We start from the raw sequence: 19,845 nt of genomic DNA, 5'->3' as shown, positions 1-19,845 counted from the left end.
CCAAAACCATCCTGAGAAAGAAAAGGAGAGCTGGAGGTATCATGCTTCCTGACTTCAAACTATACTACAAAGTATTCAAAACAGTACACTACTAGCACAAAAACAGACACACAGATCAATGGAACAGAATGGAGAGCCCAGAACTAAACTCATTCACTTACGGTCAATTAATCTATGACAAAGAAGGCAAAAATACACAATGGAGAAAAGACAGTCTCCTGAATAAATGGTGCTGGGAAAACTGAACAGCTACGTGTAAAAGAAAAAAGTTAGAACAATTTTTTACATCATATATAAAGTAAACTCAAAATGGATTCCAGAACAGAAACCATAAAACTCCTATATGAAAACATAGAATACTCTTTGACATAAACTATAGCAATATTTTTTTGATTTGTCTGCTAAGGCAAAAGAAACAAAAGCAAAAATAAACAAATGGAACCTAAATTTAAAAGCCTTCGTACAGCAAAGGAAACCATCAACAAAACAAAAGGACAATCTACTGAATGGAGAAGATATCTGCAAATGACAGGACTAATAAGAGGTTAATACCCAAAATATATAAACAGTGCATACAACTCAATATCAAGAAAGCAAATAATCTGATTAAAAAATGGGCAGAAGACCTGAATAGACATTTTTCCAAAGAAGACATACAGATAGCCAACAGGCACATAAAAAGATGTTCAACATCACTAATTATTAGAGAAATGTAAAATAAAATCACAATGAGGTATCACCTCAAACCTGTCAGAATGGCTATCACCTACACTGGAATTTGACACAACATTGTAAAATGATTATAAATCAATAAAAAATGTTAAAAAAAAAAAAAGAATGGCTATCACCAAAAAGACCACAAACAAATGTTCATGAGGATGTAGTTAAAAGAGATCCCTTGTATGCTGTTGGTGGGAATGTAAATTTGTGCAGCCACTATGGAAAACAGTATGGAAAGTCCTAAAAAAAAAAAACTAAACTAAAAATAGAACTACCATATGACCCAGCAATCCACTCCTGAGTATATATCTGAAGAGAACAAAAACACTAATTTGAAAAGATACATGGACCCCAATTTTCATAGAATCATTATTTACAATAGCCAAGACATGGAAACAACATAAATGCCCATCAACAGATGAATGGACAAAGAAGATCTAGTGTATATACACAATGGAATATTACTCAGCCACAAAAAGAATGAAGTTTTGCCATTTGCAACAACATGAATGGACCTGGATGGCATTATGCTTGGTGAAATAAGTGAGACAGAGAAAGACAAAAACAGATTGTTATCACTTATATGTGGAATCTAAAAAAATAAACTAGTGAATATAACAAACAAACAAAAAAAAACATTTAGACACACACAAACACAATGGAATATTATTCAGCCACAAGAAAAAGGAAATTCTTTTCAGAGTCATCCTTTAAACACTTAGAAGGACTTGCTGAACATTTTTTGGTAAATGGTACTACCATTTTTGTAAGTCTTCTAAAACCAAGAAAAAGATAAGTAATGTGGAAATAATGCAGGCAAATTAATATCTGAAATTTCAATGCACCTCAGGAATACAAATACAAAATTTCAGTGTAATTTGACGAAAGGCATGAAGTTACAATCAGCAAGCCTCTCAAGTAGAGAGCAGCAAATGTAGCCAAAAACATTCAAAGAAAACAGAGCGGAACTAAATTGAATAGAAAGGAATTTAAAACAATGCCAAAATGCAAAATTAACCTTTCTTGTTCTCTCATTTTGCAGTTAATTTACCCTATTATAATCCTTTGACCTATCATTTACCACCAATTTTACTGTCAGCATTTTAGCTGTTCTGTTAATATGCCCTCAGTTGCAGATATATGAACCTCAGACATAGATGATCTTCTGAACAAAGAGAAAGAACTCATTGTACCCAAAGCAATGCATGCTTGCCACACTCTGCAATTCCTCCCAGCATCTGGAAGTACTTGTGTGTGATTGATCCTGCTCTGGGCCATTGTTCAAGCAACAAATTGCAAAATATAGATGCTAAGGGATATTTAATGAGACTCTAAGAGGATACATCTTTGCTTTAAATTCCAACATTCTGTGATTTTGGCAAATAACTTAGTGGTTTTTTAAGCCTATAAAATGTATATCACCAAAATAATACTTACTCAAGAGTTGTGAAAATTAAATGAGATAATGCATGTTAAAAAGTCTTAGTATATAGTACAATATTATCACTGTTGTTACATTGTACATTTGTACATCATTGTAGTACAAAATAATCATTGTTGTTATGACTATTTGCTTATTATGCTTACAAAACAATTTCTAGTCTTCTTATATGTCACAGCAACTACTTGTTGAAATATCCAGGGAAATACAATCATTCAAGATCTTGCTTTGCCCAAATACAAACCTCAAAAAGTATAATTCTCTCCTCACATGCAGTTAGTTTCTAATAGCATGTGATATTCGAAGCCTACCTAATATTTCTTATTCCTGTCTTTAAGTGTATTAACCTCAATAAGGTTCATGAAGTGCAAATGAAAATGCAGATTTCCAGGCTTCAGAAACATTTACTTTTCAAATGTAGTACTCGGGAATGATTTTTTGCTCTGAATTTAAAATTAAAAAAAAAATGTGTCAAAAACCACAGACATCAGGCCATCTCAGAGGGCCAGGTACAGTCTGCTCAGACCCACTCTGACACTGCCTTCCCTCCAGGACAGCGGAGTAGGACAGCCTGTGCCAGAAGGATGAGGACCTCTGGCTACAGACTCTGTCTTGGGTGATGGCTTTCCTAGGTAGACGATATTGATATCTGGGCAAGTAACAGAGAGCTCTGTTTTAATCATAAAGATAATGACATCCTGCCTGACTCCTCTCTGCAGATTGCCATCATGTGGAAGGCAGCAGGATGTCTGAGATTCGAGACCACTAGGATGAGGGAGGTAAAGAGGGATCCTGCCTACAGCACCAAGTTGTTGAATCAAAGTTTACAGAAAGCCTTACAGGATCCTATGCCAAAGAAGGCATAAGCTTCTCATTGAGAGAAATAGTGAAATCTGTCTCAGTGTTTTTGAGGAATGATCAAAACACAATGTGTCTGAGAAATAAAATTCCCAAACCAAGGCTCTACGTACTTCATTCTTCACTGTGTTTGTCTATCTAGATCCTCACCCGGAGAGACGGGGAGGACCAAAAACAGAGAAAGTGCGCCTCTAACTGCAGGTTGCTGTGCTTATGGAAGTCGGAAAGCCTGAGTCATTACTGGAAAGATAATCTGCATCTCCTTCACATCAGCACAGTTCCACGTGGGCAGCTTTCTTTCTAAGTCAGTCTTGGCAAATGAATTTAACCCGAAGAAATGCATTCGCTTACTATTCTCTTGGACAAACAGATCGTTGGTGTGCTTTGGCACTCTGAAATAGTAACCTTCATTATTTTCTCTGTTATCCACAAACTTTGACATCTTCCCATCAGTAGCATTATACATGCAATTCATCAAAGCTTCAGTTCCAACATAAGCTCCTCGAACACACCTCGCTTGTGAAGTATCCTTGCTGGCTTTCTTCTGTTATATCCCTTCAAGTTAACTTCCAGCTGACAGACCAAGATTTTTTTTTTCTCTTTTCTGTAACCATTAATCTTCACTGAAAAGCTGTTCAAATGCCTTCCAACAGCTTCAGGGGCAAAGCCTCCTGCTGGTACTAGTAACTCCCATAAATATTATTGGGATTGTACGTGTACATCAGGGAGAGATTTTTAACCCCAGAGAACATGAAAGGAACACCAGCAGTCTCATTCTGAGTGAGGATGTGTCATGCACTGGAGCACAGGTGAGAAGGCAGGCAGGAAATTAGTTAGCAATTGAAAGGGCAAACAGGTGTTCCACAAAGGCTCTGCTTCCAGGGAGCAGTAACAATGTCACACTTTATTATATACTTTTGTTCCTTATTATTACATCTTATCTCCCCTGGTAAATGATAAGCTCCCTGCAAGAAGCATCTTTGTCGTATTCATGAAGTGTTTGGCAGATGGGCATTCAGAAGATGTTTGTTGACTAAAGTAATGGATGAGTGGATAAATGGGCGGACAGCCAGGTAGTTGGGTGAATAGCTTGCGAAATAAAGCTTATATTATTCACATGTCAAAAAAGTCGCTGATAAGAACATACTCCCCAATATCAAGATGAATAAAATATTCTTTTAAAGGTCTTTTTTAAAAGAACTGTCACATTATTTGTGTGTGTATCTGTTTATGCTTCAAAGCCACCCACAGAATTTTTGCAGCTGACTCTTCAGCAACCAAAAACACCACTGTAATTTTGTCTTTTTTTAATTTTATTTTTATTGAAGTGTAGTTGATTTACAATGTTAGTTTCAAATGCACAGCAGTGATTCATACATATACATACATATTTTTTTCAGATTCTTTTGCATTATACGTTATTACAAGAAACTGAATATAGTTTCCTGTGCTACAGAGTAGGTCCTTACTGTTAATCCTGTTCATCTATTTTATATATAGTAATGTGTATATGTTAGTCCCAAACTCCTAATTTATTCTTCTCCCACCCTTTCTCCTTTGGTAACCATAGCTTATTTCCTATGTCCAAATACTACTGTATTTTGAAAAAATCTTGGTATTAGTTGTCTGGCCGTGTGCTGGAGACTTAGGGGCATTTTCTAAAGACACACTGCCTGTAGAAATTAGTGAGGGAAGATTATGATGGAAAAAAAGAAACATTCTTAACAAATTAGGACAAAAAGAACCTATAATATACTCCTTAAAAAGTTACACTTAAATTGATGCTTAGAATATTTATTTAAGAGCTAAAGGAGGAATAAATTAGGTCAAAAAGAACCTATAATATACTCCTTAAAAAGTTATACTTAAATTAATGCTCAGAACATTTATTTAAGAGCTAAAGGAGGAATAAAGCTCTTGTGATGAAGAGCTTATGAATTTAGAGTTGTGGAATTAGGTTTACCAGGTTTAAGTGTTCTAGTGAGAATAAAATCCTAATGAAGAGAGTGCCAGAGTGTTTCTACTATTATCTCAGTTTCACTCCCAACAAGCTGGCCAGCTAAGCATGCTGGTCTGTGATGGTTCTCTATAAACTCACTTAGGAATAAGCAACTCTGAGCACAACTGAAAACCCTATGAAAATCCAGCTTCTGCCCCAGGCAGAAGAAACTATTTGGCAGAGAATTTAAAATACTTTTGATTAACAAGTTAAAGTTTCTAATTTAAAAGGTAGAAGACATCCAAGATCAGAGGGGTAATTTCACCACAGAGATGCTGGAAATAAATAAAACAGCAACAGAGATAAAGAACACCTTCAACTGCTCATCAGTAGACTTATACTTGAAAGAAAAAACAGACTTGAAAAAAAGTCAACAACAATTACCCAAACTGAAGTTCAACAAGAAAAAAGGAAAGAAAAAATTTTTTAAAAGAACATCCAAGAGCTTCTGAACAATATTGCAGAGGATGAGAAAGAAAGAAATGTCCAGAAGAATGTATTTGAAGAGATAAAGGACAAGAGTTTTCCAAATTAGTGATAGTTATGAAGCAAACAGATCCAAGTCCAGAGAACAGCAAGCATGATAAACATTTTTTAATTCTAGACCTATCATATTTGAACTGCTAAGAACAAAGGCAATGAGAAATTCTTGAAAACAGTCAGAGATAAAAGAAACATTACATACTGAGGAATAAAGACAAGAATTACAGAAAACTTCTTATCAGAAACATCCAAGCTAGAAGATAATATCATTTAAATGGTAAAAGAAAAACTGTCAACCCAGAATTCTTTATCCAACAAAAATATCTGTCAAAAATGAAGAAAAAACACCTTTCAGACAAAAACTAAGGAAATTTATTGCCAACAAATCTAACAAGAAATGTTAAACTTCTTCAAGCAGAAATAATGTATCAGACTGAAAACTGGATCTACCAAAAAAAAAAAAAAAAAAGAAAAGAAAGAAAGAAAATGGAATAAATGAAGATAAAATTAAATTAAATTTTTCTTATTTTTCAATTACTCTAAAGCAAAAATTATAGTAATGTAGTAATGCATTCTATGTTAATAGCATTTGAAAACATAAAAAGTATGACAATAGCACAAGGATGGGAAGAAGGAATTGAGAATACACATGTGAAGGCCCTTTCAGCACACATAAAGCAGTATTATATCATTTGAAAATACTGTTAGTTAAACATGCATATTATAAGCCCTAGGTTAACCACTAAAACAGATTTTAAGAGAAGTATAAATAATCAGTTGGTAGAGAAGATAACATAGAAACATTGCAAAATGCTCTAGGGAGAAAAGTGAGGAGTAAAGAACAAATAGAAGAAATGGCAAACAGCTAGGAAAAAAAACAGTAAGTTTTAATCCAATCATACAAATAATAACATCAAATGTAAATTTAATTTTCAAAACAATTTTCAAATTGGATTTTAAAAAGCAAGATTCAAATATGTGCTATCAACAAGAAATCTACTTTACGCTTAAAGACGTATAGGTAAGAAGGAAAAGGATAGAGAAAGACGTACCATGCAAACATACAAATGAAATCTGGAGGAACTATATTAATATCAAAGTAAGCCTCAGGAGAAAAAGCAATATTGGGGATAATTAGGGACACTACATAATGATAATAAAGTCGACACTCCAGGAAGGCATGTACCTAACAACAGAGCTTCAAATACATGAGCCAAAAACCAAAGGAGCTAAAAGAAAATCAACAAATCCATAATTACAGATTAACATTTCAATATTGCCCTCAGTAATTGATAAAACAAGTAAACACAATATCATTAAAGATTACAGAAGAACTAAACAACACTATCAAACAGCTAAACTTGAATAACATACAGAACACTCCACTCAACAGTAAAATTTAATTTCATGTCCCCATAGAACAGTCACCAAGAGAGGTTATATTCTGAGACATGAAACAAAGTTCAACAAATTTAGAATAGAAATCATATTATATCAGAATACTATATATATTATATACAATATAAATTTAATATAAAGTCTTATTATTACCAAATGAGAGTGGAAATTTAGGTTCTCCACTCAGTACTTGCTGACTAGGGTAGCAGGGGACCTGTGTTTTTCCATGATATTTGGTTGGAAAGCTTGTTATTGTCATAAAATTTTCTGTCTTGCTAAGTAGCTTTTTTCCCACCTAGAGACAGGAGGCTTTTCTTTCGGCTTTTAATCTGAAGCCATTGATTTTTTCCAGGGTGCAGTTTTCTCCAACACCCAAACTGGAATATATGGGAGCCAAAAAGGAATCTCAGGGAACTCACCACTGTCTCATTCCTTGGGTCCCAAGATCCCTAAATAGCCTTGCCTTTTTCTCTCCACCTTTCAGAGTCTTTTTTCTTATTTTTTCAGATTATACTATATTTTAAGTTTCTTATGTTTTAAAATTTTAAATATATCATATTTAAGTTTCTTATATTTTAAGACTATATTATATTATAAAATACTATATTACATTATAGGAATGGAGGTTAAAGAGACCTAAATGGAGGTAAATTTTCTAAATTTACATGAACTACAAAAATGTTGACACCAATAGATTGTGAATAATTTCTGTATGCATAACTACAATCACTAAAAGAAAAAGATCGATACAAAAAGGTCCACTCAAAAACACTATACCTGAATCAAAATGGAATCAAATTCAAAAATTCTACAATATGTTCACGTGACTCACAAAAAAGGCAGGCAGGGAAAGGAAAATAGAGAAATGAAAAACAGAAAGCAAATATTTAAATGGCAAGGTTAAGCACTAACATATTAAAAATTACATTAAATGTAAACAGTCTAAATATATAATTAAAAGACAAAGATTGAAAGAATGGATAAAAACAAAAATGACCCAAGTCCTCTGCTATCTTAGAAAAATTCACTTCAATTATAACTAATTGAATATAAAATGATGGGAAAAGATATATCAAGCATTAATCAAAAAAGAAAGCAAGAGTGTCTACATTAATAACAGAAAAAGTAGGCTTTAGAAAAAAGAAAATTACCTAGAACAAAGTGGAACATCACACAATGATAAAAGGGTAGATCCACCAAAGAGATAGAGCAATCCTAAATATGTATACACCAAAAAAAAGCTGCAAAATCAGTGTAACAAGAACTGAGAGAACTGAAAGGAAAAGTAGACAAATTCACAACTGTAACTGGAGACTTTAACACTCTTGTCTCAACAACTGACAGAACTACTAAACAGTAGTCTTCACAATCAGTAAGGACACAGAAGAATCTAACAGCCCCATCAGCTAACAGAATCTAACTGATGTGTGTAAAACACTCTACACATCTACAGCAGAATACACATTTTTTTCAAGTAAATGAGGATACAAACATGCACTGAAGCATTTACTACATCCACTACACTTCTTTTAATTGCCTTTTTCCAAAGAGAAAACGTAATAAATACTTGTTAATTATAATCAGTGAAATAATATAATACAATGATAAATAAAGGTAAATGTAATCATGTCAGACCCACTCCTCTACAATTCCTATCCACATTGTTTTTGTGGGCATGAGAGATCTGCAACCCACAGACTTACTGGCTGCCTCTCATACTGACAAATTCTCAGATTCTCTAAGCCTCTTTTCCCTTATCTGTGTAAGAAGGGAAAGAATTACACCTACCTTACAGGCTGTCTTTTCTCTCTCTCAGGACCTGCACAGTCTCACAATTGCTTCTCTGTAAGTTTGTTCTTTCCTTCCCTCTGCAGACTAGACAAAAAAAAAAAAAAAAAACAAAAAAACGAAATGGAAGGAAACTTCTCTACAAATATGGCAAAGTTTTAATGTTCTTATTACATAAATTTCAATTAAAAATGAATATGGTAATGAAAAACTTGACAAAGAACATTAATGTGCAGTTTAGAAAAAAAGGAAATTTAAAGGGTCAAAAAGGAATGAAAACCTCAATTTTATTCAAAAATTAACTAAGATAAAAACACAAATGGACAGAAAATACTCACCTTAATGACCAAAGAAATGAAAACTATGATTTTTCCTTAAGAATTGGTCAAAATAAAATGAAACCAGTATTATTGAGAATGCAGAATAATTTACTTTTGATTATACTAATGATAGTATAAATTGATAAAATTTTCTACAAGGAATTTGTCAGCATCTATTTCAAATTTTTAAAGTAGTAATCCCCCTTCTTGATGTTTATGGATCATTTGTATTTGTTTTAAGGAGTTATTATGCCACAGAAAACATCAGAGATTCACACAAAGACTCATAGAAGGTAGTTCTCATGTTTTAGCTATGGTCTAGTGAAAAACTAGAAACCTAAATTTACAACAAGGAGAGTGATACTGAAATGAACTGTGATCTGTGCATATGAGGTAAGCCCAGCCATTAAAATCATGTTTCCTAAAATTATTTAATCATATGACAAAATGAATGCAATATAATGTTAGGAAAAAAGCCGTATACAAATCATATATTCAGTTTATATGTTAAAATATATAAGGAAAGACTTAAAAAATCAAAACTGTAAAGAGTGAATTACTTCTGGGAAGTGAGATTATATGTGATTTTTTTCCATCCTTCTTTATGTTTTTATGTCTCTTACAATTTTCTTATTTTTAAAAGTACTAATCTGTTCATCTCTTGGTATTTTCTACTAGACTAGGCTCCTTGTAGAGGGGTGACATTATCTTCACAGGGGTGCTCTCCCTAGAAACCAGCCCAGGACTGATACAAAATAGGAATTCCCAGATGTCAAATCAATAAAGCAATGCTTTTGTAACCAAAGAAATTGCAACTGATTTTATTCTCATATTAGCTGTGATTTATTCAGGAAATAATTATTTTTATGTAAATGGCATTAACAATCCATTGAACCTAATTGATCATTTCTCAGTTATTTCTGGATTTTCATGCAAGTCAAAAATCATAAAGAAGACACTATTAACATGACATTATAATAAATTAAAGGAGGTTATGTTTTTAAAATACTCTTATTTTCTATATTATCTCTCATTCCAAACAAAGTCTTTATGTGGCTTAAATAAGAACATACAATAATAGCGTTTACATTTATCACATGCTTACTAAATGTCAAGGTTTCTTCTAAGTGCTTTAACCCTAGAAGTTATTTAATCTTCATAACAACCCTATTATCATCCCCATTTCACAAATGAAGAAACTGGGGCACCATGGTTAGGAAAATATACAAGATCACACAGCTGAGAATTAGATGAATTAGGATTACACTCTGGCCCCAGAGCCCAAACCCTTGAGGTTACAGAACTGCCTCCGCCTGAATAGAGATTGGAGGCTGTCAGAATCAGCTGAACTGAAGCCGAAGCACACTGACCACAAGCTGAGGTGGAGAGTGCTCCCATTTATAGCCCAGCCTTCTCTCAGGCCTTGACCTCTCCCCTAGTTGTCGCCTTCCCTTCCCAAAGCAACACCTACATCCTCACGTTCTGTCTGCCCCCAACTCCACCAGCACTTACAAACTTGAAAGGACCTTCTCCAGTTGTTCACTCTAAAAGATACAATGACTGATGTGACACTGTTGCCTCTCCCAAGGAATCTGGAATTTTGACAAGAAATAGATTCTTAAAGCAAAAGACCAAATCTCTAACAGTGAGGGTTTCAAGGACTCGCAAGGCTGTGATGGAAACAATTGGATCGAGAGAATTTCTGTTGACACTAAATTTATATCCACAAAGGAGACAGTCTGGGCTTCTAAAAATAGTATGCATTTTGGAGTCTACAATTTTCTAGCTGTGTGAACATAGGAAATGTAGTTAATTGGGCCTGTTTTCTAATTTCTAAAGGAAGACACAAAACCTATCTCCAGACATATGACAAGATTCAGTGATAATGCATATAAATTAGCACCCACAGTCTCTGGTGTAGGGTTAACACTTTCCATAAATTGTTGGTATTGACATTTAGTATTCATTTTGGTATAGGTATTAATATTAGGGATATTAACACTGACATTAATTAACATTAATGAAAAAGTACTGAAGCCAGCATCAGAAAACCTAGATTTGAGCATCAGCTCAACGCTGACTCTGTTGAGCAGACAATACCCCTGGGCCCTGAACACCCTTGCACATCCTTTCTGAGTGTGCCAAGAACAGAAGGCCCTGGGAGCTCTTTATCTGGGCCACTTCTCAGGGCTGTTTTTGCAACAAGCAACTTTGAAGGATAAGGTAATGTCTCCACGCAGACGAAGAGCAGGTTTGCTTAGCGCTCGCTATAAAAACAGTACGTTCCTCTTCTGTGACACAACCCGCTGCAAAGGCAGCATCCAGCCAGGTTGATCTGTGTCATCCCATGGGACTCAGATAGCATGAAGAAACAGACGTGATACCACCACTCTCATGCTGTTTGCTGTGTGGCCTTTACCTCTGACCTGGGAGTCTTACTTCTGCTGTCAGCATCCAGAGAACATAAACAGGCTAGTTTGTCAGCTTACAGGTAGGGTAAAATCTGAATCTTCACAGGTCATAACAGACCCCTAATTTACCATAGAAGAATGGAGCCATCTGCCCTCTCTCCCACAGAATTATTGGAAGAGCTAAACAAAATATATATTCATGAAGATTGTCAACTTTTAAATAAGATGAGAAACTAGTTTAACATAAGTGACTGCAGACATAAGGAGAGCCTTGTGTCATAGCATTGAGAGACTCTCAAAAAAAGTAACACTTCATTGTTAATTACAGGTCAGTTAGTATCTGTATTTTTTAGACTCCATCTTAAAAGCATTCTATGTGGTTTTGGCATCAAGAGATACCAGATCCAGAGAATGGCATGTGAGTGATACAGTCCTATGTGTGCATGCCAATGAACCTTCTAGTTACTCCAACTGAAACAAAAATAAAAGTTTCCAAAATATCAACTTTGCTCTGCTGAGAATTACATCATCTTTTTCATTTTAGTTTTGATGTAATAGCTTACAAATTCTTTTTTCACTCACTCAAATGAACTGCATCCTGTGAGGATTCTGTACTGCTTTCCGTAAGTATTTGGTCTTTTCCTTTTGGATTAAAAACCATGAAGATTCACATAGAAAATCAGATTTTCCCCACTCCTCCTACCTCACATGCACCAAGGCCAAAGAAAAAAACATCTGCTCTGAGACCTACTGCCAACTGCAAAGAACTAACAGAAAATCAGGGCCTCTGAGTGGTGTGAATGCTAGTCACAGTTTGAATCTATCAAGTGATTACTGAATATGCAATGACTCATATGCTGAACTTTTCAAAGGACCAGATGGGTTCCTACCCAAATTCAGAGAGTCACTGAGGTCATTCAAAATCACCATAACTAGTACCCTCAACATTTACCAAACCAAACACCAATCTCACTTACACGAAAGTGATTCAGTGAACAGTCACTAATACGGTTTTCATATTTCATTAGAAGTCTCTCATTCAAGGGTAGCCTTTTGTTTCAATAGTAAACCAAAGTGATAAGAAATCCATATGCATGCGAGTATGATGACTGTTTTATTAATAACAAATGGGCCCACAATGAGATCCACACGTCTGGGAAAATAATGGGAGGCCAAAAGGAAGTAATTTTCCTGAATCAGTTTACAGGTGAGTTTTGCTGTTGCTGTTTTCTTTTGGCTGATGAAAGAAGGAAGTTTTGTACGGCACCTAAACAAACCTGAGAAGTGGATGAGGGAATACGGTGCACACACCTCCCATTTGCCACTGGACTCCTGAGCACAAGGAGGACGCTGCCTGTCAGGCTCTGGGAAATTTCAGAGTACAGACTGCAGCACTGATTCCAAGTGACAGAATGAAAGCTCAGAAGGGACAGCCTCCCTGGCACTCAGAAATTGTGTCCGAGAGCTTCTGTTGCTCTTACACTAACCCTTTAACCACGTGTCAGCTCTATGTGCTCTGGTTCAGTGAACTCTCGACAATAGACTTTAATGTGAAAAACAGTTAAACAGCTCAGTATTACTAACAACACTACAATAATTTCTTCAAGGTTTGAGGGGTTTCTTTGCAGCTGGCATTTTCTCATAACAGCCAATCAAGAGAGTGATGTTGGGCAATAATTTCTCTCCACCCCAAGTTGTTCACTCGCATGGGGTAAACCTCCTAACTCAAAGGTATTTCAGATTCACCTCTATTGCACAGTCAAATTTCCTCAGACACTGTAGAAGGCCTCTTACTGATGCAATTGAAGCCAGAAGTTCATGGGTTAAAAAAAAAACAGAAATATGGAGGAATATTAAGAATTAATAATACTTACTGTGGTAAGCAAACAACAGCTTCACAAAGATGTCCACACCCTAAATCCCAGAGCTCGTATGTTATGTTACACTGGCAAAGAGGAATTAAGGTTGTTAATCAGATGCTCTTAACATAGGAAGATTATCCTGGAGGGCCCAATGTAATCACAAAGGTCTTTAAAAGCAGAAGAGGAGGGCAAAGGAGGAACCATCAGAGAGATGACAGCATGAGAAGGATTCCACCTGATGTCGCTGTCTTAGAAGATGGAGGAACAAGGCCATGGCCAAGGGGTTTGGGAGCCCTCCAAAAGATAGAAAAGGCAAAGAAATGGATTATCTCCTAGAGACTTCAGAAGATAAGTGCCCCTGCTGACACTCTGATTTTAGCCCAGTAAGATCCTTCTCAGACTTGTGACCTATAGACCTTGTAAGATAATAAATTTGTGCTGTTTTCAACCACTGTGTTGGCAATCTGTCACAGCAATAGGAACGAAATGCACATGTGTTACATACGAACGTATGCCACAGATTGCAGTTACATAAAGTCCTTTCTTATCAACGCATACCCATATGTTTGGTTCCAATTTCCAGCTCAGTTTCTTAAAGTGAAGCAGATATCTGCTAAGACTGTATCTAAATAAAAAATAACTCTTACAACTCAATAAGAAGAAGAAAAGCAAGCCAACAAAAAGTAAGCAAAACAGTTAAACAATTATTTCCATAGAGAAATGACAGGAATGGTCAATGAGCATATGAAAAGATGCTCAACATCACAAGTCACCAAAAACCCCACAAATTAAAATCACAATGAGATACCACTACATACCCATCAGAATAGCTAAAATTTTAAGAGCTGACAATACCAAGCGTTGGAAAGGATTATACTTTTAATTATGTAGCATTTGAAATATATTTTGCTATCTTTTTTTGGAAGTTTCATGAGTAGTTCAACTGACTCTACAATTTATTCAAGAAGCAAACTGATTTTCAAAGAGAATTTTTACATATTTTTGGAGATTAAGATGTACATTCAAAGAAAAACATATCAGATTGGCATGACACGTTTTTCCCAAAACAATAATTCAAAAAATAAAGAAGCAACATGAACAGAGTTTCAAGGAAAGAATATTGTGACCCAGAATTACTGTTCATGTGAAAGGGAAAAGAAGTAAAGCATTAAAGAAATGCTGGTAAGCCATGTAACAAGAAGGGGGAGGAGGAGAAGAAGGAAAGAAAAGGAAGGAGGAGAGAAAGAGAAAAAAAAGAGGAATGGAGGAAGTAAGAAGTGAGGAAGGAAGGGAAAGAGGAAGATAAATTGTTTTGAATATGTTCAATAAAATGGAACACATATAAAAAATAATCCTTTAAAAAAGGCAATTGGACATAACCAATAATAATAATATGGATCTAAAATACTATGTTTTAATATCTTAAGATATCATTAATGATATGAGAAGTAAAAGGACACTAAGTTTCTTAGCTTTTAGGCTCTGCCATAAGTGAAATATTTTAAATTTTTCGAGGACTTTCACACAGCTAAATGTCATATATTCATTAGAAATATGTATTTCTGCAGCCATAAAAAGGAATGAAATCTTACTATTTGTGAGAACAAGGATGGACCTAGAGGGCATTAATAAGTCAGAGGAAAACTATCACTGTATGATTTCACTTATGTGTGGAATATAAAAGACAAAGACAAATGAACAAACAAAACAAAACAGAACAGACTCAGATACAGAGAGCAAATAGGTGGTTACCAGAGGTGAAGGGGTTGGAGGATGAGTAAAATAGGTGAGGGAAATTAAGAGGTACAAACTTCCAGTTACAGAAGATATAAGTCATGGGGATGAAATGAAAAATGTGGGGAATACAGTCAATTATATTGTAATATCTTTGTATGGTGACAGAGGTAACTAGACACATCATGGTGATCATTTTGTAATGTACAGAAACATTAAATCACTATGTTGTGCAACTGGAACTAACATAGTCAGGTGGGTAAATCACACATCAGTTAAGAAAACATATGTAGACACTGGGAATAAATACATCAAAATGCTAACGATGGTTATCTCTGGGGGGTGGAGATTATGGGTGATTATTAATTTTTACTTTATGCCTTTCTGTATTTCTAGTTGTCTGTAATGAACATTTTGCACTCTATTGCTTGTAAAACTGGAAAGGAAACAGTAAATGTCATTAAAAAAATTTTTATGTATATCTGCTTGAAGACAGCACAATAAATCCATTTTCCCTCAGGTCACAATGACCAGATTTGGTTCCCATGCCCACCCCTAAACCTAACATTTGCAAAGACCAACCATGAGGTGTTCTGGGTTGGAAGTGAGGCTGACCTTCCTGAAGAACAAGAGGGTTTCCTAGCCAAACATCATGGTTTTGTTTTCAGCAAAGAAGGGATGGAAGGACTGGCTATTGAGAAACCAGTGAATAGTACCAACGGCCTCCGTCCGAAGACCACCAGGAACACACCTCTAGGTGAGCTAGCTGGGTCTGGTGCTCATGGCAGGCAGCAAGACACACAGCACCGGGACTGCAGGGCAGCTCGGTAAAAGTGAGAAAGGATTCATTCCAGGAGTTAGGCATGGGTTAGTGATCAGGGGAGGCTTAGAGGAAGCAGGATGCTGCTATGGATTGGATACCATCAGGAGAGCAGAGCAATTCTAGACTGAATTCCTAATAAATCTTATCTGTGAGGCCAAAGCTGTGAAAGTCACTCACAGTAGCCAAGACAGAAGGATGTCTGGTATTTGTGTGGTTTGTCTGTATCTGTGTGTAGACAAAGTTATCAGGTTCTCTCATTTGTTTTTTCTGTCACTTCACTGCAGTAACAGAACACCCTCATCTGACGTCAGTGCCCTATGGGATTGTTAATGTCCAACAGCAGAACACGTGGCCCAGTTGTGAGTGTCCTGCCAGATCCCGAAGGTCAGCAGCTGCTTCCCTCCTTTACCATCGTTTTAACCAGATGGTGGGGGTGGAGTGAGAGTTAATCTCAATGCTGTTATTTGTACCTAATATTCTTGATGCTTCATATACCTAGTAAGAGGCACAAATTTGGCAAGATTAAGCACTATTTTTAAAAGAAAAACGTGTCTGTATCAAAACTAATGAAACACTCCATTTCCTCTGTGCAGGAAATGATGACCCCTCTCCACTCCTCAGTCCCACCAGGAAACCTCAAGAGTGGTTCTGTTTGCAATAAATATTTAGGGCCCTGTTTGTTTACTTGGTCTTCCCTAATGCTCACAAATACTGATCTATATCAGTGGATTTATTTAAATGGCAAACAAAAAAGAGCCTCCCCAAATGAGCATTTCTAAGCTGCGTTTCTGGCCTGGGGGACTATGTTTCCCTTTCAGTTATAATTCTCACCAAACAAGGTACCATCAGGGGAAGCCTAAGGTATGTGACTTAGGCATATGTGACTCAGCCTACTGTGGCTTTATGTCAAGTTCCAGCTCCAACCAGGGCTGAGTCACAGAGCACAGAAACCAACAGCAACAAAAAAGACTCCATTCTCTTTGAAAAGAGGAGCTTCTAGGCCTCAGCGGACAACAAAAAGGAAAGAGTCCTTCCTGGAGACAGAAAATGAGGCTTTTTCTCTTCCTAATCTACCTGCAGAGTGCTACCCTGCTGCGCTTTCTCACCACCTGAACCCTCTCAGCTCAAGGGAACCAAAATAAACTGGCAGCCGTTAAGTCCGCTAGACAAATAAACCCCTCGAAATGGCCTGTTTGGTAACTACCTTCTACAGTCCGCTGGGCTGGCACAGAAGACAGCCTGAGACACAAGTCAGGCGAGCACACCTCTGAGGAGCTGGAGAGCCCAGGAACCGGGACAGAGCTGGGTCTCAGCTGCGCCAGGTCACCCGATCACCCGAGACACAGCAACAGCCAGCGGGTGCAGCTCGCCTATCTGAGGGCGTGTCTTGCTGTGTGATCGCTCGATGGGCTGGAGAACCCACTCTCTGCAGTTTTCCGTCCTCCACCCATTACTGCCCGCACTGCCCTACACGTCTTTTTAATCCACAGTCAGCTGATTTTTTAGGGCATTATTCTATCACAGTTTCAAGAAAAACTTCACAAAAGATCAGTTCCTGCCTTGTTCTTCTGATATTGCCTTCCCCACCCCTTCCCAACAGGAATACCCGACGACCCACGTACAGCCCAGATCCAGTGTGGCAGGGACAGGCAATAGAACAGCAGCTTTAGATTTCAGGGTGGTGGTGCCTGGACCTGATCCTGTCGCCCATGGACTTGGGATCTGGGCTCTGCCCTGGGCCATCTGGTAGACTCCAAGTCACAGGTCTTCTTTTTGTCAACCCACCGTCTCCCGCCCCTGGGCCCATTCTCTCCCCTGTAGTGTTGATCCAGACTGTGGAATAGAACTTCCTTCATTTCCCTGCCTTAAACTCCCACTGCTCCCTAGGGCCAACTGAGCCCAGGGAAGTCTGATTAGGGCACAAAGATCAGGGATACTGGTTACTATTTCATCTCCCTGTCCCTGGCTGGGGACATAGTTTAAATTTAATTGTCTTTACCTTTTCCAAAGTTAAGCCTTTTGCACTTATTCTGACCTGAACCAAAGGTTTCCATTCCTCTATTCTTCTTCAGAATATTGTGCACTGACTAGGAAATAATAAAAACAGATTCACAGCCTTTCTCTACAAACCTCAAACCAATGATGTAATGTAATCATGTCATCATTGAAAGAGGGAATGGGGTATGTGTAATAAAGGGGGAACTAGTTTACTGTGAATCATGAGTCTGAGTCAGTTTCTACTCAATGTTGGGGGTAGAGATGGCCCCGGAACAAGGAGCACATATATCTGAAATCAAATGCCTGCCTAGAATATATCTACCTGACAGTCGTGTGATTAATCAGCTCCACACAATGGTCACATTATAAATATCATTACAGACGTTAAAGGTGAAAAAGTATGGCCCCTTCTAATGTGGAGGCGCTCACATCCTCCCCGAGTTGGTAAATCAGAGGCCCAAGGAACCTGCACGGCCTTCTCTCTCCCTCTTCCCCGGACTGTTCTGAGGGTTACACTGTGCCCTTCAGCAGTGATGAATGGAGTGTTGTGCTAACCTGGGCAGCTCCATTATTCATGTCCCCATCCTCTGTCCAGGCTGATAATTGCAGCGTCCAGGAAGTAGAAGCAAAAACTGTATTACAGATGAAACTTTCATCTTCCTGATTATAACACCTGACAAAAGGCAGGCTTTTCTATTAACCTCTGCCCCCTTCCAGCAGAGTGGCATTTAGTCACTGGTTGCACCTGTGCGGGGCCCGCATCCAGGCAGCTTCCCACAGAAACGGAACAGGTGACTCTTGGGATCTATCACTTCAGCCTGGAGAAGCTGAGGTGATAATCACATCACTCCACTGATAGGGCGATAAACGTGTCAACCCTTAATCGGCCCACAACAGGCATAAACTCAGAGTTTTACTGGAGACAGTCTGTGTCCCAGAATTCCTGACTGCCAGGACCTGGGTGAGCGCTGCTGAATATAAAGCATTCCAGTATATTCAGGCTCTCTCACTGCAGCCTATTAAAATCCAATTCACGCTTACTCAGAACTGCCCTGGATTTGTCAGAGTCATCTATTTCCTCCTTTTAGTTCTTAAAGCGATACTCAGAAAAGGGTATTCAGTTACACAAATTATATCTAAAGGATACTGATCAAAGATTCATTGTTGAAAACGTATAATTATAGGGATTTTTTTCATAATTAACAAAGAGGCAGAACAAGTGACAAGCCCATCAGAGTACAATAAAAGCATCAATTTGGGTTACAAGGCAGTCCATTACCATAGTTGATCGTGGTTTCTATTAAGTCTTAGAGCGACAAAGGTTGTAACTTTGCCATCTGCTACTTCATCAAATGGTTTATAGGAAGGCTTCTGGCCTAGAGGAAAACTGTAATACAGCTGCAGGCTGCTCACTGCTCTTCTCTTTAAATTAAGACTTTTCAAGGAAGTCTAGCATTCAATCCAAACTGCAGAAAAAAAGGTAAATGAATTTGTGTGGTGTAGTACCCACAAACCCTGGAATTCACAATTGTAAAACTTCAGCCATGATTCATTTCAAATTTGCTGTATATTGGTCACAGGGCATATCTAGAGAAAGAAAACAGAGTGAGACCTGGCCCATTAGCCAGGTGGGATGTCTCTGCAATTGCCTCCCATCTGAGACACATCTGTCTCTCCAGACAGACACAGCAGACTTCCCTCCAGGTTGCCAGCAACACTGAGCCCCTACCTGACATCTTTATAGCTGCAGAGACATCAGGAGAGGAAGCTAAAGGCAGGGCCTTCGCCCCTCCATCTGCCCTGGCTCTCCCTTTTTCTGAGTCCACAGCAGAACTGTCTCTAGACAAGACTGACTCTCAGTGAACAGACAGAGAGGCAGGGTCTGTTCCCAGACTACGCACAGACTAGTGTCCCGAAACAGGCAACTTCAAGGTTTCTTTAAGTAACTTATGTTTTACTAAGTAAGGAGTCTTTGTAGCCTTAAGACTGAAGAGAAAAGAAAATCAACTA

The 19,845-nt window shown here is 37.4% G+C and overlaps 1 long non-coding RNA gene across 2 annotated transcripts in view; it reads right to left on the bottom strand.

The window, feature by feature from the left end:
• LOC116151468 (uncharacterized) overlaps positions 1-19,845 on the bottom strand; it is a 241,574-nt gene that overhangs the window by 138,989 nt on the left and 82,740 nt on the right. For both annotated transcript variants that reach the window (XR_010382596.1, XR_010382595.1), the window contains one exon: positions 8,688-8,774. This is a non-coding gene — a long non-coding RNA (uncharacterized LOC116151468). The remainder of the gene's footprint in view (positions 1-8,687; positions 8,775-19,845) is intronic.

The sequence above is a fragment of the Camelus dromedarius genome, chromosome 10 (genome assembly GCF_036321535.1).
Source record: "Camelus dromedarius isolate mCamDro1 chromosome 10, mCamDro1.pat, whole genome shotgun sequence".
Lineage (NCBI taxonomy): Eukaryota > Metazoa > Chordata > Mammalia > Artiodactyla > Camelidae > Camelus > Camelus dromedarius.
This window is presented reverse-complemented; position numbering and strand designations above follow the sequence as displayed.